The sequence below is a fragment of the Oryctolagus cuniculus genome, chromosome 2 (genome assembly GCF_051225735.1).
Source record: "Oryctolagus cuniculus isolate XC-2025 breed Fujian yellow rabbit chromosome 2, ASM5122573v1, whole genome shotgun sequence".
Taxonomy (NCBI): domain Eukaryota; kingdom Metazoa; phylum Chordata; class Mammalia; order Lagomorpha; family Leporidae; genus Oryctolagus; species Oryctolagus cuniculus.
The window spans coordinates 70,587,050-70,613,507 of NC_142868.1; the positions used below are offsets into that span (position 1 = coordinate 70,587,050).

At 40.0% G+C, this 26,458-nt stretch overlaps 1 protein-coding gene and 1 pseudogene across 1 annotated transcript in view; one reads left to right on the forward strand and one right to left on the reverse strand.

Annotated features, from left to right (window-relative positions):
• The window catches only part of MTNR1A (melatonin receptor 1A), a 167,247-nt gene that overhangs the window by 57,759 nt on the left and 83,030 nt on the right, over positions 1–26,458 (reverse strand). The window contains exon 2 of the transcript XR_016229078.1: positions 20,900–21,004. The gene's annotated coding sequence lies outside the window, so the exon portion shown is untranslated. The remainder of the gene's footprint in view (positions 1–20,899; positions 21,005–26,458) is intronic.
• LOC100344713 (large ribosomal subunit protein eL21 pseudogene) lies at positions 23,772–24,315 on the forward strand (annotated as a pseudogene).

Consider the following 26,458-nt stretch of genomic DNA (forward strand, 5'->3'; position numbering starts at 1 on the left):
AGTCACCCCGGGGAGCAAGAGGCGAAGATCTGGAACCAGAGGCAGAGACGTGGCCGCCAGGTTGGAATTCGTCAGGTTAGTCTGGGGAACTTGGATTGAATGCTAGTGGCGGAGACGTAAGCTACGCTGTGTGACTCGCGGAAGCCGCCGCGTGCAGAGAGAGCATGGGGCGTGAATAGATACGGAACGCGGGGCTGGCGCAAGGCCGTGGTGCGGACGCGAAGGGGCGTGGAGACTGCGGAGTGTGCGCGCGAAGCCGAGCCGCGCAGAGCCGGGAGCCCGCCGGCGGGGCGAGGCGCCGGGAAGCCGCGCAGAGCCGTGAAGCTGCCGTGGGGCGAGGTGCTGAGAAGCAGCCTCGGGGCGGGCGCCGGGAAGCCGCAGGGATAAGAGAAACAGAAGTTTAGAAGTAAAATGAGAGAAATAGGAATGCTGGAAGATAGAAGTAAAATGGGAGAAATAGGAATGCCCGGAGATAGAGAAATAGAGAAATAGAAAGGCCTCCCCACAACATGGCAATGAGAGAGCTTGGATTCAGTCTGCCTGATTAGTGAGGTGATGAGCACCTGCGGGCGGCTAGCAGCTTATGCGCCGCAGGTCACCGAAGACAGGCACGTTATTAACACCAATAAGTCTCCCCACAAGACGGCAATGAGAAGGCTTGGATTCGGTTTGCCTGATTGCTAGGGCTTGTAAGCACCTGCAGGCAGAGCAGAGCATGCGCTGCAGGGCACCGAACACAGGCACGCATCAGCGCCTAAAAACCTCCTCATAACATGGCGAAGAGAGGACCCGGATTCGGTTTGCCTGATTGATAGGACTTGTAAGAACCTGTGGGCAACTCTAGCAAGCAGAGCAGAGTGTGTGCCGCAGGGCACCGAAGTCAGGCGCGTATCAATGCCAAAAATAAAAAGAAAGGGGGATCTGTGGGGAGCAACTGGGAGCAACTCAGACTAGACTAAGTTACTGGAATTAAGACTTATTCTATGCATCTGCTCTCCCACAATATGGCGCTGAGAAGGGAAACAGCTTTTACACAGCTGCCTCCAGTTCAACCAATAAACTGTGGGACCTGCTCCTGATTGGAGGAGAGCAGCGTACTCGGCGTGTGGGTAGCAGAGTTGGGATTGGTGGAAGAGGACTATAAAGGAGGAGAGAGACGGCATGCACCAGGAACATCTAAGGGGAACATCTGAAGGAACACCTGTGCAGCCCCCGAGAGAGCCGGCCGGCGGTGTGCCGCTCCCCCGTGGAAGTGGGGAATGTGGCAGGGGGAACTGCCCTTCCACGGAGGTGGAAGGGACGGTAGCCAACCCGGGAAGGACCAGCAGCCAACCCGGGAAGGACCAGCAGCCAACCCGGGAAGAACCAGCAGCAAACCCGGGGAGGGCCGAGCAGACAAAAGAACAGCGCAGGGTCCTGTGTCGTTCCTCCACGAAGACGGGAAGCGACAATATATACACTATGGAGTACTACTCAGTTGTAAAAATATAAAATAAAATCCTGTCTTCTGCAACAAAGTGAATGCAACCAGAAACCATTACACTTAGTGAAATAAGCCAGTCCCAAAAGACAGATCATATGCTTTCCCTAATCCTGGGTAACTAATAGAGTAGCTAAACTATAATGTATTCAACTGAAATGGACATTCTGAGATTCAATGATTGTTTGCAGCCCTTGTCTCTTCTGTTGAGGAACAGTGTTTTTTTTTTTTTTTATACTATTTATTGAACTCTTTACTTAGTGTAGGGTTAACGTTATGATCAAGAAATAAACTGAAAATAGAGCTTTGTAAAAATTCAAGGGTTGGGGATCAGTGCTGTGGCATAGCAGGTAAAGCCACTGCCTGCAATGCTGGCATCCCATAATGGTGCCTGTTTGAATCTTGGCTACTCCACTTTGACCCAGCTCTCTGCTATGGCCTGAGAAAGCAGTAGAAGATAGCCCAAGTCCTTGGGCCCCTGAACCCATGTGGGAAGACCCGGAGGAGGCTTCTGGCTTTGGATGGGTGCAGCTCTGGCCATTGCGGCCAACTGGGGAGTGAACCAGCAGATGGAAGACCTTTCTCTCTGCCTCTGCCTCTGCCTCTGCCTCTGCCTCTGCCTCTACCTCTGCCTCTTTGTAACTCTGCCTTTCAAATAAATAAATAGTTTTTAAAAATTAAGAGTGGGAATAGGAGAGGGAGGAGCAAGAAGGGTTGGAGCATTTGCGGGAGGGAAGGTAGGATAAGAAGTTTCATTATGTTCCTAAGTCTGTTTATATAAAATATATGAAACTTGTATAACTTAAATAAAATTTTTAAAAAAGACATAGGAACTCTATCTAGGTCTCCCATGTTGGTGATAGCAACCTGATTCCTTGAGCCACCACCTGCTGCCTACCAGGGTGCACATTAGCTGGAAGCTTGAACTGAAAATGAGGCTGACATTTAAACACAGGCACTCTGATGTGGGACATGGGTATCCTAACAGGTGTCTTAACTTTTAAGCTCTGTTTTTCCATATTATTTCTCTATAATGTGAGTATAATATTTTAATCCAGAAATAAATTTAATATAATCTATGTATACACAAAAATCATAGTAATTAATTTTAAAAAGTGTGGAAACTGCATTTTAGCATTTTCTTACAAAATGACTAAAATTTTTCCTTGTCATCAAAGGATCTTTATTTGGGGTTCTGGCAGTTAAGTTTTATTTTCAATTACTTCTAATAGGAATACAGCATTTCCTTCAATTATAAATGTTTGCTACAAACAACAGTAGAATAAGTAGAACTTGTAACTTCATCCTCCACAGAAATCAGATATTTTCATATGATATTTGTTGCAGATACCCCAAAATAATTTTATGTCAATTACATATTTCGATGATAATAGTTATTAGACCTATTGCTAGGTCTTCAATTCTAATAATTTAATAAAGAATCATAAATGCTAGTATATAAAAAAGGCAAAGGAAAACATTGAATATAAGAATTAACACATGAAATAATCCCAATACTTGGGAAAATGCACATGCATCAAGAAAGTCCAGAAGTGGAGTCAAATCATTGTTAACTTAGGTTTCTATGATAAACATTTTTAATGTCAAATCATAATAGTCAGAACCAGAGAAATGAAAAGACCTAACAGGAGCTAAATAGAAGGTTGAGAGAGACACCAGTTAAGTGGAAACTTCAAGAAAGTGCAATTCAGAACATGGTTGAAAATACTAACACATTTTAAAATTCAAGACTTTTTGCAACTAGTTACTACTCTATCAATATTTTACGAAAATCTTTTTGCTTAATGAAATAAGCCAGTACCAAAAAGACAGATACTATATGTTTTCCCTGATCTGGGATAACTAATAGAGTACTTAAGATGTAATGTACAGGAGTTAAATTGACATTTTGAGATATGATGATTATTTACAGCCCTTGTTTCTACTGTTGAAAAACAGTGTTTTATTTTCTCTTCATACTATTTATTGAACTCTTTACTTAGTGTAGGGTTAATCTTATGAGTATAAAGTAAACTGAAAATATATCTTTGGAAAAATTAAGAGTGGGAATAGGGGAGGAAGGAGAAAGAAGGGTGGGAGTGCAGGTGGGAGGGAGGGTTGGATGGGAAGTAACACTATGTTTCTAAATCTGTATATATGAAATACATGAAATTTGTATAACTTTATAAAATCTAAAAATAAAATAAAACAGAGGCCAAATTCTAGTTTTATGTCAGTATACTTGTGATATTAAAGTATAAATTTTAGAAATTCATCTAAATAATTATCTTCCAATCTCAGTCAACCTAATTTACATGAGATTTATCTTCTACAAATCTCCTACAAACTTCTTATATTCTGTTACTTATTGTGGAGCAAATATTACTTTTTCCCTTGACTGAAACATGTCTTATACTTCCATACCTTCACTTACCAAAAAAACACACTGCACTTCTCATAGGTTCCTTTATAAATTTCTCTCCACAACCTACTGGTTACTTTTAATTGAAATCCTTTAATAATCTTTTTTTTTTTTTGACAGGCAGAGTGGACAGTGAGAGAGAGAGACAGAGAGAAAGGTCTTCCTTTGCTGTTGGTTCACCCTCCAATGGCCGCCGCGGCCGGCGCACCGCGCTGATCCGAAGGCAGGAGCCAGGTGCTTCTCCTGGTCTCCCATGGGGTGCAGGGCCCAAGCACTTGGGCCATCCTCCACTGCACTCCCGGGCCAGAGCAGAGAGCTGGCCTGGAAGAGGGGCAACCGGGACAGAATCCGGCGCCCCGACCAGGACTAGAACCCAGTGTGCTGGTGCTGCTAGGTAGAGGATTAGCCTATTGAGCCGTGGCGCCGGCCAATAATCTTTAAGTTGAGAGAAAAACACGTTTTAATACAAGAACTTACAGAATTTTCACCCTTAGTTACTTTAAAGTACTCTTCAATTGTCTGTCCTATTGCAGCAGTCTATCAAAGTGATGTGGGCCTGATCATCTTAATTTCCATTCCAGGTCCTTACCTTAAACAGAGACAAAATTCTAAGCTGAGGCATTGTATTGTATGTGAGCAGGAACAAGGTTCATTTAACAGTGAGAAAGTAAAATATGCATTTGCATGTGAGCGTGGGCTGCCCCACATGAAGAAATACCAATCATGAGTGGACCAGAGGGTTACCCATGAAAGAGAGAGAGGAAAAAGCCTGAGGAGCACCCCCAATGATGGCCCAGGGCAAAATGAGGGCCCTTGCATATTCTCAGTCTGCTTTATGAAGTAGCAGATAGTACCTTGACACGTTTGAAGTCACTTGAGAATTTTATGGCACACCCACAAGGAGTTTATCATCCATATGGTCAAGATATCTCCCCTTCTTTGTCCCAGATGAGACACAGGAGCATCCTGGTAAGGTAGGTGCTTTTGACTGACAGGCAATGTAATAATGTTATACTGCAGAGCTGCCTACTCATATCACATCACTTCCCCTTCAGATTTTCCTCCTTAATCTTAAAGATGGGCTGAAGGATGATGGTTTATCCTCTGACATTTCTTTACACTGATTCAGAGTCATAGGCCTTGCCCATTCCAAGAACAGAGATCTCTGCCTATCTTCTCTAATGGGTCTTTCTCAAGAGCCAGCAGATTTTCAACAGTTATTCTCAGGGATTATGGTCCCTGCATGGTCATCAATACTTTCAGAAGCTGTCAAATGCTGAAAGAAATGAATTTGTCCATCAGAATGCACATAATAGGAAAAAGATAGATCATGGGTGTGATCCTTCCTAGGAAAGGAAGAGTATGTTCTGTTGTTTCCCAAATAGTGGAACTGACAGACATTTCTTACTCAAATTATAGAACCACTTGTCCTGAGTATAAAACCTTGCAATATCTCCCTCACATATTATTGTCAAGGTAAATGTAACAGATTAATTAGTGTACATACTTCACCTTGTTCTATCACTATATAATCTAGGCTAGAGGATTGTCCATCACTACTTTAGATAGAAAATCTACATGCTTGAGTACTTGCTACAACATTTGGCCTGTAGTCTGAGCTAAGCTGCACAAGGCAATAGACACATTTTTTAAAGTAATTTTATGAGGCATAGCAGAATCTTCTCCTATTATGGTAGAAGAACTCACCAGGGAGTCTTACTGCCAGTTGCAGCTTCCTGACAGACTCAGGAGAAGAGGTAGGTAAATATGTTGTCATAAAATGTAACAGCCTTGATGTGATGTGATGTGATAAAAGCAAAGATTTTACTTATCTTTTACCTTTTTGTAGCATTATTTGAAGTCATCAATTGTCTCACCAGAGTAAGTAGACTACCCTCTGCGTGTACCTGTGAAGACTCAGGAGGTGAAGGTCTAATTCTTGACATATGTATCCAGCTTGAAATTCCCTGTGAATCAGCTGTAGTAGGAGTGCTAAGTACCACCAGTAAGGTCCTTTCATGTAGGGTGTAATTGACCAGGAGAGCCTTCCTTCCAAGTTTTCAGCAAAACTAGATAACCTAGGGAGATCAGCTGTTCCTGACTTTGGGAGTCTGGCACTGGAAAAATTTTGTTAGCTATTCTATCAGAGCCTCTTGTACCTGACCTGGACTGATAACATGTTTTACTGATCCTGGGTATCTAAATCAGAGATGTCTGTCAGAGGTGAGAAGGGAGCTCTCGTATAACATTTCAAATGGGCAAAATTTTAAAATAGCCTTAGGTACTATTCTCATTCAGAGGAGGGCAATAGGCATCAGATTAAGTGACGATTCTGAGGTTTCTCAGCAAAGCTTAGCCAGAGTCCTTTTAATATGATTAGAAGCATATATATATATATATATATATATATATATATATGAGGCCATCCTGTAGCCACTAGTTCTAGTTGCCTAAAATAGGAGGCCACTAGTCATGAAAGTGGACCCACCTATTCAGTGAGTGCATCCAGAGTTATTCCCTGCTTCTCTGCTACAAAGTGAGAGCAAAGCTTGCCATCAACTCCCATAATAATGTAACTTTCTGGAGATAGAGATCCTCTAGGGGAAATTAGTACAAAGAGACTCTTGTGTCAAAAAAAAAAATTAACACTCCCACTTGCAACACCAGTGATCACCTGGGGCACATGACATAAGAATCCTGGGCTGTGGAAACTTCCTGGGTCCTCAGACTTCTCAGTCTTCCAAAAAGGCCATGAGGAAAGTGGTGACCCTCACCTCCCTTTGGCATTGAGGACAGTCCCTCTTCCAACGACTGTCTCTCTTACATGGGGGACATGCACTAGAGGAGTACTTCACAGTTTCCTGGATTCCCAAACCTGAAACACTCTCCTGTGGGCTGTTCAGCCACACCAGAATGCCCTTGGACTGATTTTTAGGTCACTGCACAATGTTTAAAGTAATCACTACTTTAACAGCTTGCTGAATGGATGGCTTCCCATGTTGGAGTTCCCGTTTTTCTTTAGCCCTGTCTCTATTACTAAATAATGGCCATCTAGGGTCTGGAGTCCCATTGCCATTGTCTGAAACTGTACCCTTAGCAGTGAGTCCATAGGAATGCATGCAGACTCACTTATAGCTGAAAGTCTGCAAAACCTTTCAAAACCAAAGTAGATATGGTTCTCCATGAGCTCAGTTAGGTTTATGGCTTACGCATATGGCTTGAATCTCTTGCAATAGGTGATAACTTCTGTCCCCAAATCTTTCTCCACCCCAAATTGGAGTTTTCCTCAAGGTGTTCTAGACCTAGAGTCTCCTCTCAGATCTGTTAGAACTGTCCACCCCCCTGAGCTTTTACTGCCACATCTAGGACTTCTGGCCTCTAGGGGGCACTTCCATGCCTAAGGTTCAACAATGGAAGAAATTTAGCCTTTGGGTGAGCTGTATAAACACACATCTCTTCAGGTTCTTCTCTGGCACCCTGAATATATTCAGGGACCTGTTCCACCAAGCTTTTAGGGAGCACTGAACTCATGCCTCAGGTCTTTTTTCAGGATGATGTGAGTGTCCAAACATCTAGGAGATGAAATTAGCATTCAAAGTTCAGCTTGAACCTTGAAGCTCCAGTACTCCAAATATATTAGGGGGCTTGTATCACCATGTCTAGGGCTTTTGACCTCTTGTGTGCATCAAACTCACAACTGGAGTTTATTCCTGGGATGATACCAGCATCCAAGCATTTTGAATATTGAAGCTGAAAAACTGCATTGTTCAAATTTCCTCAGGGAGAGATTGAAGGCTTGTTGGTGTAACAATAAGCCTCAGCTGGCTAGCATAAGCCACATCCATATGCTGGGAGGCTAGCATCAGATGTATTTAAACATGCCTTCCTCATGGCTACATTTCCAGCAGAGCAGAGAGTTTGTGGGGGCCGTCTGGCCCTGGGCAGACTGTGAGTCAAGTAGCTGACTGGAGAATGAGATGCATCGTGCCACCAACACATATCTGGTTCTACTGACCACCCAAATGCAGAGGGGTGACTGTCCATCTCCCAAAGAAGGAAGTCCTGACCTTCACCCCGTTCTGGTAATTTTCATTGCAGCAGGATGTCCTGCCCCGACTCAGCAAGGTAACTAAGAAGTAGTTACTCATATTTTTTGACAAACAAAAGTTTGCACACTAAGTTAAAGATAGTATGGAGAAGGGATTAATATGGTGGAGTAGGGAGGGAGCTTACCGCTCTAGAATAGGAAAAAATAGTTTAACAAAAATGGAGAGAGTGCAGTCTCAGTGAAGAGTTAAGGAGAAAATGGCAGAGTAAACTTTATGCAAATTAGAGGGACACAGCAGACCTAAGTGGAGGGTTTAGACACACGCAAATCAGGACCCCAGCAGCCAAGAGCCTCCATACTAGCTTTGGAGAGAGGTGAGATCAGACTGCAGCACCCCATTCCACTGGTGATAAAGCTGCAGGAAAAGTCTGGAGGGAATCCAGCTTGGAGCCCTGTGGGAAATAGTGTACCTGCCAAACTAGAGGAGGAAAAAAGTGGGGCCACATTTTCCTCCCCATGATCACCCTGCAATGGTGTTCTGTAACAAGCAATACAGAGTAGGCACCATTTTGGACATATGTAACAGGTTTGCCAGCTCGTGTCCATACCCAGCTATCAGCCATGCAGAGACTCCTGAGCCTGGCAGGGAGAACTGATGGCGGGCTGGGTGCTCGTGAATGTGGGAGACTTGTGTACCAGGACTGTGAAAACACTGAGACTGCAGGGCTTGGAAAACACTGAGGCTGTATGGGACGGCTCAGGATGTGGCTAGGACTATAGGCAGTCATTGTGGGTGGCTCCACTCACACAGGGCTCCCTGGTTATCTGCTGAGGGACACTGCTGGAGAATCTGCTTACACTGAACTGCACAGACTTCAATACCCCACTTTCAGCAACGGACAGATCAGATGGAAAATCAGCAAGGAAATAACAGAGTTAATCGATACTATAGACCAAATGAACCTAAGAGATATCTATAGAACTTCTCATCCTACAGTTGTACAATGCACATTCTTATCACCAATACATGGAACTTTCTCTAAGATTGACTACATGCTAGGCTATAAAGCAAGTCTCAGCAAATTCAAAAAAATCAAAATCATACCATGCAACTTCTCAGACCACAATAGAATGAAGCTGGAAATCAGAAACTCAGGAATCTCTAGAACATCTGCAAACAGATGGAGACTGAATAACATGCCTCTGCGTGAACATTGTGTTATTGGAGAAATCAAAAAATTTCTGGAAAAAAATGAAGAAAATACAATATATCAAAACTAATGGGATACTGCAAAAGCAGTGTTAAGAGCAAAGTTTATAGCAATTGTTGCCTATATCAATAAACTGGAAAGGCACCAAATAAATGAGCTATCAATGTATCTCAAGGATATAGAAAAACAACAGTAAATGAAACCCAAAAGTAGTAGGAGAAAAGAAATAAATAAATTAGAGAGGAGGGCCGGCACCGTGGTTCACTTGGCTAATCCTCCGCCTACGATGCCGGCACCCTGGGTTCTAGTCACGGTTGGGGCGCCAGGTACTAGTCCCAGTTGCTCCTCTTCCAGTCCAGCTCTCTGCTGTGGCCCAGGAGGGCTGCGGAGGATGACCCAAGTGCTTGGGTTCCTGCACCCGCATGGGAGACTGGGAGGAAGTACCTGGCTCCTGGTTTTGGATCGGTGCAGTACCAGCCGTAGCAGCCATTAGGGGAGTGAACCAACAGAAGGAATACCCTTCTCTTTGTCTTTCTCTCTCACTGTCTAACTCTGCCTGGCAAAAAAAAAAAAAAAAAAGAGAGAGAGAGAGAGAGAGAGAACAAATCAACAAAATGGAAAGCAAAAAAAAAATTACAAAAGATGAGCCAAATGAAGAGCTGATTTTTTGAAAAAATAAACAAAATTGACACACCGTTAGCCCAACTAATTCAAAAAAGAAGAGAGAATACCCAAATTAAAAAAAATTAGAGGTGAAAAAGGAAATGTAACAACAGACACCACAGACATAAAAAGAATCATCAGAAATTACTACAAAAAGCTGTATGCCAACAAACTGGGAAACCTAGAAAAAATGGATAGACTCCTGAATACATACAAACCATTTAAATTGAATCATGAAAACAAAGAAAACCTAAACAGACCCATAACCAAAACAAAAACTGAATCAGTAATAAAGACCCTCCCAGCAATGAGAAGCCCAGGACTGGATGGCTTCATTGTGGAATTTTACTAGATATTCAAAGAAGAACTAGGCAGACAAGGATGCCCACTCTCACCATTGTTATTCAATATAGTACTGGAAGCCAGAGCTGTTGGGCAAGAAAAAGAAATCAAAGAGATACAAATTGGGAAGGAGGAAGTCAAACTATCCCTATTTGCAGATGACATGATTTTATATATAGGGGATCCAAAAGATTCCACTAAGAGACTACTGGAACTCATAAAAGCATTTAGTAAAGTAGCAGGATATAAAATCAATACACAAAAGTCAACAGCCTTTGTATAAACAGACAATGCCGAGGCTGAGAAAGAATTTCTAAGATCAATCCCATTCACAATAGCTACCAAAAAAATCAAACACCTTGGATTAAATTTAACCAAGGATGTCAACTATCTCTATGAGGAAAATTACAAAACTTTAAAGAAATAGAAGATACAAAAATTGGAAAAATCTTCCATGTTCATGGATTAGAAGAATCAATCTCATCAAAATGTCCATACTTCCAAAAGCAATTTACAGATTCAATGCAATACCAATCAAAATAGCAAAGACATTCTTCTCGGATCTGGAAAAAATGATGCTGAATTTCATATGGAAGCACAGGAGACCTCGAGTAGCTAAAGCAATCTTGTACAACAAAAACAAAACCAGAGGCATCAGAATATTAGTATTCAAGACATACTACCAGGCAGTTGTTATCAAAACAGCCTGGTACTGGTACAAAAACAGATAGATAGACTGATGGAACAAATTAGAATCACCATAAATTAATCCAAACATCTACAACTAACATATTTTACCAAGGATCTAAAACCAATCCCTGAAGCAAGGATAGTCTCTTCAACAAATGGTGCTGGGAAAATTGAATTTCCACATGCAGAAGTGTGAATCAAGACCCCTATTTACACCTTACTCAAAAATCCACTCAATATGGATCAAAGATCTAAATCTACTACCCAACACCATCAAATTATTAGAGAACACTGGGGAAACCCTTCAAGACATTGGCACAAGTAAAGTTATTGGAAAAGACCCCAGAGGCACAGGCAGGCAAAGCCAAAATTAAGAAATGGGATTACATCAAATTGAGAAGTTTCTGTACCACGATAGAAACGATCAAGAAAGTGAAGAGGCAACTGACAGAATGGGAGAAATTATTTGCAAACTATTCAATTGATAAAAGATTAACAATCAGAATATACAAAGAGATCAAAAAATTCCACAACAACAAAACAAACAATCAGTTAAGAAATAAGCAAAGGACTTAAACAGACATTTTTCAAAAGAAGAAATCCAAATGGCCAACAGACACATGAGAAAATTCTCAGGATCACTAGCTGTAAGGGAAATGCAACTCAAAACCTCAAGGAGGTTTCACCTCACCCAGTCAGAATGGCCCTCATACAGAAATCAACAAACAACAAATGCTGGTGAGGATGTGAGGGAAAAGGTACCCTAATTCACTTTTGGTGGGAATGTAAACTGCTGAAACCACCACAGAAATCAGTTCGGAGATGCTGCAGAAATCTGAATATAGACCTACCATATTAGCCAGCCATCACACTCCTGGGAATTTATCCAGGGGATATTAAATCAGTAAATAAAAGAATTATCTGCACCCCCATGTTTACTGAAGCTCAGTTCACAATAGTTCAGACATGGAACCAAGCTAACTGCCAGTCAAATGAACACTGGATAAAGAAATTAAGGGATATGCACACCGTGGAATACTGCACAGCAGAAAAAAATGAAATCCTGTCATTTGCAACAAAATGGATGAATCTGGAAAACACCATACTTAGTGATTAAGCCAGTCCCAAAGGGACAAATGCCATATGTTTTCCCTGATTTGTGAGAACTAATAGAGCACCTAAAACAAAATCTGTAGAAGTGAAGTTGACACTTCAAGAAAGGATGACTTGAGCAGCCCTTGTCTTGACTGTTGAGGAACAGATTTTTTTTTTGTTTTTCTTTTTTTCTGCATAGTATTTGTTGAACTCTTTTCTTAACATAAAGTTAATCATATGGTTGATGGGCATTTAGGTTGGTTCCAGGTCTTAGCTATTGTGAATTGAGCTGCAATAAACATTAGGGTGCAGACCTCTTTTTTGTTTGCCAATTTAAATTCCTTTGGGTAAATTCCAAGGAGTGGGATGGCTGGGTCGAACGGTAGGGTTATCTTCAGGTTTCTGAGGAATCTCCAGACTGACTTCCATAGTGGCTTAACCAGTTTGCATTCCCACCAACAGTGGGTTAGTGTCCCTTTTTCCCCACATCCTCGCCAGCATCTGTTGTTGGTAGATTTCTGCATGTGAGCCATTCTAACCGGGGTGAGGTGAAACCTCATTGTGGTTTTGATTTGCATTTCCCTGATTGCTAATGACCTTGAACATTTTTTCATGTGCCTGTTGGCCATTTGGATTTCCTCTTTTGAAAAATGTCTATTGAGGTCCTTGGCCCATCTCTTAAGTGGGTTGTTGGTTTTGTTTTTGTGGAGTTTCTTGATCTCTTTGTAGATTCTGGTTATTAACCCTTTATCTGTTGCATAGTTTGCAAATATTTTTTCCCATTCTGTCGGTTGTCTCTTCACTCTCCTGACTGTTTCTTTTGCAGTACAGAAACTTCTCAATTTGATGCAATCCCAATAGTTGATTTTGGCTTTGACTGCCTGTGCCTCCCGGGTCTTTTCCAGAAATTCTTTGCCTGTGCCAATATCTTGAAGGGTTTCTCCAATGTTCTCTAGTAACTTGATGGTGTCAGGTCGTAGATTTAGGTCTTTAATCCATGTTGAGTGGATTTTTGTGTAAGGTGTAAGGTAGGGGTCTTGCTTCATGCTTCTGCACGTGGAAATCCAATTTTCCCAGCACCATTTATTGAATAGACTGTCCTTGCTCCAGGAATTAGTTTTAGATCCTTGATCAAATATAAGTTGGCTGTAGATGTTTGGGTTGATTTCTGGTGTTTCAATTCTGTTCCATTGGTCTATCCATCTGTTTCTGTACCAGTACCATGCTGTTTTGATTACAACTGCCCTGTAGTATGTCCTGAAATCTGGTATTGTGATGCCTCCGGCTTTGTTTTTGTTGTACAAGATTGCTTTAGCTATTCGAGGTCTCTTGTGCCTCCATATAAATTTCAGCACCATTTTTTCCAGATCTGAGAAGAAGGTCTTTGGTAGTTTGATTGGTATTGCATTGAATCTATAAATTGCTTTTGGGAGAATGGACATTTTGATGATATTGATTCTTCCAATCCATGAGCATGGAAGATTTTTCCATTTCTTGGTATCCTCTTCTATTTCTTTCTTTAAGGTTTTGTAATTTTCATCGTAGAGATCTTTAACGTCTTTGGTTAAGTTTATTCCAAGGTATTTGATTGTTTTTGTGGCTATTGTGAATGGGATTGATCTTAGAAGTTCTTCCTCAGCCATGGCATTGTCTGTGTATACAAAGGCTGTTGATTTTTGTGCATTGATTTTATACCCTGCTACTTTGCCAAACTCTTCTATGAGTTCCAATAGTCTCTTAGTAGAGTTCTTTGGGTCCCCTAAATACAGAATCATGTCATCTGCAAAGAGGGATAGTTTGAGTTCTTCCTTCCCAATTTGTATCCCTTTAATTTCTTTTTCTTGCCTAATAGCTCTGGCTAGAACCTCCAGAACTATATTGAATAGCAGTGGTGAGAGTGGGCATCCCTGTCTGGTTCCAGATCTCAGTGGAAATGCTTCCAACTTTTCCCCATTCAATAGGATGTTGGCTGTGGGTTTTTCATAGATTGCTTTGATTGTATTGAGGAATGTTCCTTCCAAACCCAGTTTGCTTAGAGTTTTCATCATGAACGGGTGTTGTATTTTATCAAATGCTTTCTCTGCATCTATTGAGATAATCATATGGTTTTTCTTCTGCAGTCTGTTAATGTGGTATATCACATTGATTGTCTTGCGCACATTAAACCATCCCTGCATACCAGGGATAAATCCCACTTGGTCTGGGTGGATGATCTTTCTGATGTGTTGTTGCATTCTATTGGCGAGAATTTTATTGAGGATTTTTGCATCTATGTTCATCAGGGATATTGGTCTGTAATTCTCTTTCAGTGCTGCATCTTTTTCTGGCTTAGGAATTAAGGTGATGCTGGCTTCATAGAAAGAATTTGGGAGGACTCCCTCTTCTTCGATTGTTCTGAATAGTTTGAGAAGAATTGGAGTTAGTTCTTCTTTAAACGTCTGGTAGAATTCAGCAGTGAATCCATCTGGTCCTGGGCTTTTCTTTGTTGGGAGGGCCTTTATTACTGTTTCAATTTCTGTCTCAGTTATGGGTCTGTTTAGGTTTTCGATGTCTTCCTGGTTCAATTTAGGCAGGTTGCATGTGTCCAGGAATCTATCCATTTCTGATAGGTTTCCCTGTTTGCTGGCATACAAGTCCTTGTAGTAATTTCTGATGATTCTTTTTATTTCTGTGGTGTCTGTTGTTACGTTTCCTTTTTCATCTCTGATTTTATTGATTTGGGTCTTTTCTCTTCTTTTTTTAGTTAGTTGGGCCAATGGGGTGTCAATTTTGTTTATTTTTTCAAAAAACCAGCTCCTCGTTTGGCTGATTTTTTGTAATGTTTTTCTTGATTCAATCCTGTTGATTTCTTCTCTGATTTTAATTATTTCTCTTCTCCTACTAGATTTGGGTCTGGTTTGCTGTAGGTTTTCTAGATCCTTGAGGTGAATTGAAAGCTCATCTATTTGGTGTCTTTCCAATTTCTTGATGTAGGCACCTATTGATATAAACTTTCCTCTTAACACTGCTTTTGCTGCGTCCCATAAGTTTTGGTATGTTGTGCTGTTATCCTCATTTACTTCCAGAAAGTTTTTTATTTCTCTTTTGATTTCTTCTATGACCCATTGTTCATTCAGGAGCATGTTGTTCAATCTCCATGTGTTTGCGTATGCTCTAGGGATTCCTGAGTTGCCAATCTCCAACTTCATTCCTTTATGGTCTGAGAAGCTGCATGGTATGATTCTAATTCTTTTGAATTTGCTGAGACTTGCTTTATGGCCTAGTATGTGGTCAATCCTAGAGAAGCTTCCATGTACTGCTGAGAAGAATGTAAAATCTTTAGCTGTAGGATTGAAAGTTCTGTATATATCTGTATATATCTGTTAGATCCATTTGGGCTATAGTGTCGTTTAAATCTACTGTATCCTTGTTGATCTTCTGACCAGATGATCTGTCCATTTCTGAGAGTGGAGTATTGACCTAAATGCCCATCAATGATAGACTGGATAAAGAAATTATGGGATATGTACTCTTTAGAATACTATACCGCAGTAAGAAACAACGAAATCCAGTCATTTGCAACAAAATGGAGGAATCTGGAACACATCATGCTGAGTGAAATAAGCCAGTCCCAAAGGGACAAATACCATATGTTCTCCCTGATCGGTGACGACTGACTGAACACCAAGAGGGAAACCTGTTGGAGTGAGGTGGACACTATGGGAAACGGTGGCTTGATCAGCATAGCCCTGACTGTTAATGAACAACTTAATACATTATCCCTCTTAGTAGTTTTTTTATCTGTTCTACTTAATATGACTGGTTTAGATCTGTAATTGATGCACAGTTATTCTTAAGTGTTGAAAATTAACTGAAATGTGATCCCTGTTGAACATGGTGGTGGGAATGGGAGAGGGAAGAGATATATAATTTGGGACATGCTCAGGCTGACTTGCCCCAAGTGGTGGAGTTGGAAGCATACCAGGGGATTCCAATTCAATCCCATCGAGGTGGCATGTACCAATGCCATCTCACTGTTCCAGGTGATCAGTTTCAGTTCACAGTTGGTCATGGTGGAGGGACTGGGAGTCAAAGGGAGCACATAGACAAGTCTAGTACCTGCTAACGCTAACCGATGAAGTAAATAAAGGGGAGAGTGATCCAACATGGGAAGTGAGATACTCAGCAGACTCATAGAATGGCAGATGTCCTAAATAGCACTCTGGCCTCAGAATCAGCCCTAAAGGCATTCGGAGCTGGCTGAAAAGCTCATGAGAGTATTTCAGGCATGGAAAGCCAAGACACTCTGGCAAAAGATCTCTGTGAGTGAGATCCCAGTGGAAAGAACAGGTCATCAAAAAAGGAGGTACCTTTCTCTGAAGGGAGGAGAGAACCTCCACTTTGACTATGACCTTGTCTAAACAAGATAAGAGTCGGAGAACTCAGAGGGCTTCCATAGCCTTGGAAACTCATGACTGGAGCATAGGGAGATTACTGATGCCATAGACAGGAGTGTCAATTGGTAAAGTCAACAACAGGAGTCACTGTGCACTTACTCCTCATGTAGGATCTCTATCCTTAATGTGCTGTACATTGAGATTTAATGCTATAACGAGTACTCAAACAGTATATTTCACTTTGTGTTTCTATGGGGGTGCAAACTGTTGAAATCCTTACTTAATGCATACTAAACTGACCTCTGTAAAAAAAAAAAAAAAAAAAAAAAAAAAGAAATTATCAATTCCCAACTTCACTCTCAGTGGGATTAAACATGACAATAGGTCTGCTCTGATTTCATCATCATTTAAAAAAAATCATCTATTATTTTTCACTTTATGTTTCTGTGTGGGAGCAAACTGTTGAAATCCATACTTGATGTATACTAAGCTGATCTTCTGTATATTAAGATAATCAAAAATGAATCTTGATGTGAATGGAAGGGGAGAGGGAGTGGGAAAGGGGAGGGTTGTGGGTGGGAGGGACGGTATGGGGGGGAAGCCATTGTAATCCATAAGTCGTACTTTGGAAATTTATATGCATTAAATAAAAGTTAAAAAAAAAAAAGCACAAAGAAGGTGAAAATAAATCATTTTCCTTTAAAAAAAATAAAAAAAAAAAGTTAATCATATGTGCATACGGTCGATTGAGAATGGATCTCAAAAAATAAGAGTGGGAATAAGAGAGGGAGGAGGAAGTTTATAGGTGTAAAGCCGTATAGTTCTGCATACATCCCTACGGACTTATGTCTAAGGGTACAATTTAGAACTAGCCATGGGACCCCAAATCCCATTAAGCTGAGTGCTAAAAACGCCATCTTAAGTGTTAAAGTGATCATATTAACTGTTAAAGTGAGCATATAGATAGGATTAAATGTTAAAATGATCATATAAATAGGATCAAGTGTCTGGTAATAATAATAAATAGTGTTAATTATTAAATTAACAATAGGAATCACTGTTTGCTAATTTCCCATGCAGGACCTCTGCCCTTAATGAGTTGTATTATGAGAGTTAACTGTAAAACTTGTCCTCAAATAGTCCTGTGTGTGTGTGTGTGTGTGTGTACAAACTTGAAATCTTTACTTAGAGTTGGTCTTCTGTGTACAAACTTAATTGAAAATAAATCTTAATGGAGAATGGGACTGGGAAGGGGAGAGGGAGGAGGGATGGGAGAGTGGGTGGGAGGGCGGGTATGGTTGGAATAATAACAATATTACTAAAGTTGTACTTATGTAATTTGTATTCATTAAATAAAAATGTTTCTTTGAAAAAAATTTTTAAAAATGCAATGACTTTGAATTGCATTTGTCTCGACTATTGAAGAACAGTTTCTTTCATTTTGTTTTTTGTTTCTTTTACTGTGCAAATTGTTGAATTCTTTACTTAGAACAGAGTTGGCCTTCTGTATATAAATTGAAAGTGGATCTTAGTGGAGAATGAGACTAAGAATGGGAGAGGGAGGAGGTGGAGGGGTGAGAGAATGGGTGGGAGGGCAAGTATGGTGGGAAGAATCACTATACTCCTAAAGTTGTACTTATCAAATGCATTAAGTCTGTATTCCTTAAATGAAAGGTTTCTTTGAGGGGAAAAATAAATTTTTAAAAAATTTAAGAAATTAAAAAATTAAATAAATCATAAAAAACAACATAAAGAAACTGAGTAAGCCATATGGAATACAGCAATTGTGGCTTAAATGGTGGCTTGTGGAAAAAGCCAATCTGTCTCACATTGGACATTATCTCCAGAAACACACTAGGACCAGAGAATGGTCACCTGTTTGCCACAAACAGCATGGCAGCAGACTGGGCAAAAATTAACCTCTTTCATCCCCTCCAGACTTGCTCTCTGCCTCCTGCCACTGCTGGCTCACTGATATCAGGAAAAAGAATTGAAGCACCAGATTTACAGGTTAAAAGGAACACCCCAGACTCAGAGCAGAGAAAAAAGAAACTTTTAAATTGATCACAAGCAGTTTGTATAACTAGGAAACCCATGTGACCAACAGAGAAAAATGAGGCTCACTCAACCATTTGAAATTTTAGGGGTTGCAATCCTTTTCCAATTATTTCAAACTCCTACCTCACTCACCATTTATGATGTGGTCCTAAATATCTTAATTTCTATTCCAGGTTCTTGTCTCACACAGGGATAAGAATCCTAAGAGGAGACATCATAATTTGTGCAAGTAGTAACAATATTTATTTAACAGTGAGAGAGAAAGCCTACATTCATTCACATATGCGTGTGGGATGACCTACACAGAGAAATACCCATTATGAGTGAGACAGAGGGTTGCCCATGAAAGAGAGAGGAAAAAGCCTGAATAGCACCCCAAACAACAATGATCAGGAGCAAAAGGGGGGCTCTTGCCCAATTTCAGCCTCATTAATGAGGTAGGAAGTGGTTTCTTTACATGCATGAAGCCATCTGGGAATCTTGTGTCACCTCCACATGGAGTTTAATATCCACATGATCATGGCATCTCCCCTTTCTGGTAACAGATGAAACACAGGGGCATCCTGGGAGGGTGAGCATTTTTGACTGACAGATAAGAGATTACACTGCAGTGCTGCAAGCATTCCAGGTAACTTAGACCCAAGTAGCTAACTGCCTATTCACACCACATCAAAAGGTTATTTATCAATAAATCCAAATATGTTGACTACTCTATAGAATTTAAGAAGCCAAGAGTTCTTTATGTTTAGAAACATTTATTTCATTTATACACATCCAATTTACTTTTAACAATAAAACTTACATTACTTATGAAAACATATTAGGCAAGCATAATGATCAGTAAAAAATAAATTGTTATCTGATACCCAGACCATTGTTATTAAGCCTTAGGTTAAATATACTTTTATGACTTTAAACATCTTTCAGAGATATATATCATAATCCTGCCTGGCCAACAAATTCAAGCACAAACATATGTTAACAAATTCAAAGACATCTTTATTTTACCAATAAAATTAAAATAGCTTATTTATCAAAGTTTTATATAAGTTAGTTAACTAAAAGGCATATGGGTTAATTTAATAGTTTTAATTTATGTGAGTGCGTATTTATCTGTAAGTCAATTAGAACAAAGCTCTTTGGGGCTTTTTATCATGTAGACAAAACATAGAACTTGTATGCACATATAACATTTATCACAAGACAGGAAAATGAAACAGTTTTTTTTTTAGCACCTTGGGCTTTTCCTTTAAATATTTTACACCTTTTATCATTTATTTATTAGAACAACTTTTTCTTTTAATAACCTTACCAAACCATAATTTTTAGTAAGCACCTGGTCAATAATTTTAAATGGACAAATATATCAACATTTCAGTTGGAACTTATATGAGGGAAAACCAATACTTGAACATTTTCTTTGCTAATTAGCTCCAGTCTCAGCAAAGGAGTTAAACATTTTCACATGTAAAAAAAAATTGTCTTAATTTCAGATCCTTCAGTTGGCACTCTAAAAGAGAAATGCTTTTTATTGCATTGCTCTTATGATTCTTGTTTCCCACTGTCAGCTGTGCAAAGGATTTCCATGGGGAAATTAAAATTGGCTTTAAGAGATCAGGGGAAGCCCCTGAGCATCCTCATTCTTTAGACTCATACACAGGCCCTGCAGTATACCGATTTTTTTCTTAGTTATAGGATAATAACTATTGGCTGCCCTAATCAGATATCAGAGGGCTTTGGAATGGAATTAAAATTGAATCACCCTATTTTACCAAAGAGAAAGAAATTCTCACGCAAACAATACTCTAACAAACTAAATCATCCTTGTGGAGGGAATAGGGCAACAGTCTCAGAATCTTATCTCCCACAGACAGGTACCAGGACAAACAACCAAGGCTATGTCCAAATGGCCTAATCCCAGACAGCAGAGAAAGGAAGGCCAGTGTGCACCCAGCTCAACTTATCCAGCTATGAAGCTCGTTGACTCCTTACTTTGGAGCCCACTGACTCCACAAAGTACTGTTTCCTTGCACCAACGAAGTATCTATAATTAAATAATGCCAAAGCAGAGAGAGTCTCTGAGAATAGTCTCTGTTGGCAGCTGCTAGGATGTCCCTGAAATCCCCGACACAGGATCAGCTCACCACGAGCAGCCTGTGCACAGGAACGGACTGCCCCTTTCCCATGCAGAGGGGATAGACACTTAAATTCATTATCTCTCAGATGGCTCATTGTTTTGTTATCAGTTAAAATTAGGCCTGGGCTATTTGACACTCGGTGATCATTACCAATAGCAGAGCAAGAACTGAGGCAAGAAATCAAATTATTCACTCATGGCCTACAAGCAGGCTCCTTCGTCCGAAATATCCTCTTCCCAATTTCCAAGTTAGCAAGAGGACTTGTAAAGGAAAAAGGAGATTTGAGATATGTTGTCAAATCAGTTTCTAGGGTCAGTGGAGGCTTTGATATTAAAACTTGTATGGTCTGGCATGTGATTGTGAATCTCTCCCTTACCTGGGATCTCCTGTTCTGCACACCTTCCTGCAGTCAGCTTCAGTTCTTAGGTCCACATCTGCTTTAACAAACATTATGATCAGCCACAGGACCAGCTTTCATCAACTGGAATGTGAAAAGAAGAGACAGATGTGCTTTCTACAATTGCAAATGTATGGTTAGTCCCAAGGTTAGAGGATGAAAAGGAAAAAGGGAAATGTAGTGCAGTTACAATTCCCCACTGTCAGTCCTTCATTCTATCTATGGAATAGGGGCATCAACTCCACCAAGTATGTGCAAAGGTAAAAGGGAACTTTAGTATGGTTACACTCACACTCTTACATGGTGAGAAAACAGTGCAAACTGAGAACAAATGTTACATGATTTACCTACAAAGTATAGCATCGTAGGGCTGCCAAGCCAGTAGCACAGTCCAGGGGTAAGCTGCACAAGTGTTGCAGTGGATTCGTTCTGAGAGGAGGAGTGCGGTGGGGGCAAGAGGTGCGGTGTTACCGCACAGACCCCATGAGTCAGGTGAAAGCAGGCCAGAGGCGAGCAGCCCACAGACTTGTTTATTTCAGTTGGTACAGCAGCTTATATAGCCAAGGCAGCCAATCCGGTCAAGGGGCGGTTTATGCCCTAACCAATCACAGCCTATTGCCAGTCAGTTTCCAAAACCATCCAATCACAGCCTGTTGCCAGGCAGGCTCCCTTGCCAGGTGGGTTTCAAAGCCATTCCTGAGTAACTGAGCCTGGCTTGCCAGCAGCCATCTTGGCATGGCCTGCTCATTTCACCACACCCAAGCTTCCCTAGGCTTCAGTCCTAGAGTGAATTCAGTCACCCCTTACAAGATTATGAAGTCTGGAATGGGTCCTTCCACTGGATTTTTGAAACTCTTCCTAAATACTGATCACGAACCTCTCCTTTGATTGGTCAGCAAAAGGATAGCCCTTGTTTTCTTTAGGGAATTTGATGATGGCAAAGTGGACTTTGGTCAGTTGCAAGGCTACCACAAGTGTTGTTACTTTTTGCTCATGGAGCAGAATTCCTGAAATAAATCCTCAAGACAAAACCTAACATCAAGATATTGTCTATAGAGGAGTTAAGTGACCTCATGAGTCCTGAGATCTGGGACCCTGTGTGCATCACTCACTCATTTCAGTGACTTCATTTTAGTAAAATGTTGATTTGCAATTAGAGCAAATCAAAGAATCTTTCAGCTAAGGAAGGGAGACAGAATGCAGTAAAAGAGGAGGGCCTATCAATGTCTAGTATCTACACCAAAGACACTGAGTAGGGGTCACATTCAGTTTTGCCGTGTTGCCAGATTGAAGGCACTAACAAAACGAGGCAGCCTTTCCTGATAGGCATAGGCAAAATCATAGTAGGAAGGAACACTGTATACAATACATAGCTTAAAGACACATTCAGGAGGAAGCAGCACACAAAGGAGGAAAGAATTATAAATTCAACACACATTTTTGTAGTTTATATGAAATTAAGAACAAAAAACATGAGAAAATAAAATCTATTTGTAGAGCTTCCATAGTATGCATTTTCCAGGAACTTTTCAAAGACCCCTTGTCTGCATGAATTTCAATTATTTTGCACTGAGAATAGTATATTATTTAATTCTATTTTTCCACAAACTTCATGAGGTACCCTTGTAGGTCAAAGTGAAGATTGAAAATTTAAGAAAGCCCCTCTCACTCTCTCTGTCTCTCTCTCTCTCACTCACTGTCCACTCTGCCTGTAAAAAAAAAGAAAGAAAATTTAAGAAAGCAAATGAAGAATAAAATTCCATTAGAAAGCTTATAAATTAGAAACAGCAAGGAATGGAACAATCACAGCTGCAAAGCAAATTAGTGACAGTGAAGGAAGACCTGAAGTGCTTATAAACCAACAGGAAAAGGACAAAGATTTAAAGAATTAAAGGAAAAATAAATGGAAGACAAAGGATGTCCAGCACATAGAACCAAAGCAGAACTGTTGCTGTGGATTTGTTCTGAGAGGAGGAGTGCGGTGGGGGCAAGAGGCACGGAGTCACCACACTGACACTGGGAGTCAGATGAAAGCAGGCCAGAGACAAGCAGCCCACAGACTCATTTATTTCAGTTGGTACAGCAGCTTATATAGCTGAGGCAGCCAATCCAGTCAAGGGTTAGTTTATGCCCTAACCAATCACAGCCTGTTGCCAGGCAGGTTCCATTGCCATGTGGTTTCCAAAGCCATCCAATCACAGCCTGTTGCCAGGCAAGCTTCATTGCCAGTGGCCATCTTGGCATGGCCTTCTCATTCTACCACATAGAACGAGTATTTTTCTCAAGTTTGAAAAATGACAAAAACCAAGTAAATTTAGAGAACTAAATACTCCTACAGATCAAAAGGAAGCAAAATTCAATGGAAAATTAAAAAACATATAAATGGCTAATTAGTATATAGAAGGATCCTGTGTAAATTTAGTGAAATGAAAACCTAAACAATGCAATACTGCCTTTTACAGAACACATTACAAAAATTCAAAAGATAGATAAAACCTAGAGTTGGCAAGAAATTAGTTGACAAAGGACTGCTCAACCTAGTGTTGAACTTGAATATAATGTTGGATAAAACATCACTTTACTTCAGCACACTCATTACTAGGCATTTATCCTACATACACACTTAAACTAGGGAAAGAAAATGTACAAGTAAGGTTATTACATATTTTTTAATAATTGTAAAAATCAAACAAAAATCTAATACAGTAGCTCTATCTAAGTTGATATGCAAAGACCTTCAACATAAACCAAGTGAGACCAAAGGTATTCAGCAATAGTTCATATATGAATTCACATGATTATCAAAATGATTTATCTTACAAAGAATGTTTAAAAAATCTTCAGTTCCTTTTGGCCAGAGCCGCCATCTTCCAGTAATTCGCCAAGATGACGAACACAAAGGGAAAGAGGCGAGGTACCCGGTACATGTTCTCCAGGCCTTCCAGAAAACATGAAGTTGTTCCTTTGGCCACATACATGTGCATTTACAAGAAAGGTGACATTGTGGACATCAAGGGAATGGGTACTGTTCAAAAAGGAATGCCCCATAAATGTTACCATGGAAAAACTGGAAGAGTCTACAATGTTACCCAGCATGCTGTTGGCATTGTTGTAAACAAACAAGAGAAGGGCAAGATTCTTGCCAAGAGAATAAATGTGCATATTGAACACATTAAGCACTCGAAGAGCTGAGATAGCTTCTTGAAATGTGTGATGGAAAATGATCAGAAAAAGAAGGAAGCCAAAGAGAAGGGTACCTGGGTTCAACTAAAGCGTCAGCCTGCTCCACCCAGAGAAGCCCACTTTGTCAGAACCAATGGAAAGGAGCCAGAGTTGCTGGAACCCATTCCTTATGAATTCATGGCATGATAAATGTAAGATAAATAAATAAGACCTAATTGAAAAAAAAATCTTCAAAACAGTGGTACATTTATAACACAGAAGTTAAGTTGTCCCTTGGGACAACCACATGTCATATTGGAGTCCTGGCTGTGATTCCAATGCAGCTTCCTGCTATGCACATCCTGGAAGACAGAAGATGATGGCTCAAGTATTTGGGTCCATGACATCCAAATGCACACCCAGAATGAATTTCAAGCTCCTGGCTTTGGCCTAACCCAGAACTAGGTATCGCAGGTATTTAGAGAGTGAACTTGTGAGTAAGATTTCTCGGTCTCTCTTTGTCTCTCTCCTTTTCTCTCTCTCTGTGTATGTGTCTTTCTGTTATAAAATAAATAAATATACTTTTCAAAGCAGACTTCACCAAAAACATCCCGAGGCTGATGGCAGTGGAAAAATGTCTCTATAAAAAAATCCACAAACTATTTGTAGTGATTACATTTTAATCTCACTGAGCCTTTGGGAGCAAAAGAGATATTTCACTTTATCCCCTCCTATTCCATTTGAAATTTTAATCACATGCCTTTTTCTAGTGTTGTAAAAATTGAGAAATCTTGCATTAAAATGTTAGAACTTTTAAAAGTTTTAGCTGTTTAAGGAGAAAAATCATAAACTTTAAAATTTAACTATTCTGAAAGGCATTCCCTTAACAGTTTGAGTTGGCTAACATTCCATTCTCAAAAATAAGCTGTCATTTTCATTAGAAACTAATATAAATTATATAATTATATAAGAATTAGGGTTGAAAATTTTATTTTTGTTCACATAAAGATAAAAGAATAAAGCATGCAATTACTACAATTTAAATCTGAAACAGTATTTTAAAAATTATATGAACAGCACTCATTTTGTCACACTGTTGGACACAGACTATTTTATTCTCTTAGAACTTGCAATTAAGGCCTACAAAGAAGTGCTGCATGAAAAGATTTCAAAGGGGGCCAGAAATTTTAACTATGAACTGACTAGTTTCAAACCTAAACTTTCATAATCAATCAATGTCACTTCTTAGAGAACCAGGTAACAGCCCTTAACATAGTACTTGAATCATGCTTTGTTATCTGAGATCACAATAAATGGTTATTCTTAGTGAAGCAGCATAATCATGAGAAAAAGAGTTCCTAAAATAAATAATTTTATTTAAATATTATTATTATTATTCTATGGCCAGTGCTTAGGGTCCAGAACAAACAGATCAACATTCTGACAGGTCAGATAACAACTTGGAGCCATTTGTGGGTTTATATCTCTTTTACTTACAGTGGCAGTGAAAAAAATGCAAGGAACAGCCACTTGCCCCTGAGGGCAGTGGAGCCACAGGCAATATCCAACTTTGTGTTGATGGCCACAGTCATACACACACACAGTGACATCTACACATCTACACACAGCCTCACACACCCATCACACATCCACACATCCACAAATCTATCCATGCATCTATCCATGCCTCCCCCAGTTCCTTATATGGGTTTACAGAAAAGAGTGGCCCAAATTGTTACTTAACAGACTTGTGGGCAGCTAGCCAAGCAGGTAGGCATGTTGGTTACTATGACACCATTTACCATAAAGAGACAGAGATATGAGAGCACAGAGATAAGAGGGCAAGACCAAAAGGCATGGGAATTTGGTAACCTGACTTCCCAATTCATCCCTGCAAAATCATTAATATTATTTTAAAATAAAATAAGGCTGAAATAAAATAGAGTAAGGCTGTTTACAGAGTCTTTAAATATTTTTACAAGTTACTGGGAAACATATAAATGACTAATAAGCAAATTAATTATCTATAAACTATTTCTTTCTCCTCACTTCCAGCATGGAGATTTAAATGCAAAACAGCCAGCCAGATGCCAATTACTTTTTAGAAGTCTTATTTATCTAAAGAATATTAGGAAAGACTAAGTGGTTCCTAGATGTATGCATTATTACATTTTGGAAGTCATCTACTTTTCCAAATGCTTTCTGGATTCAATCCTCATAATTTTCTTATGATTCCAGCTCCTGAAGACAATCACAGCACAAATGCTATGCCTAAGAAAATTCTGCTATGATGCAGGACAAAGTCATCTACCACACACAATCAGGCTGGTTTTGCAACTTAGGTGTCAGGTTAATCTGATGGTTAATTTAAACTTA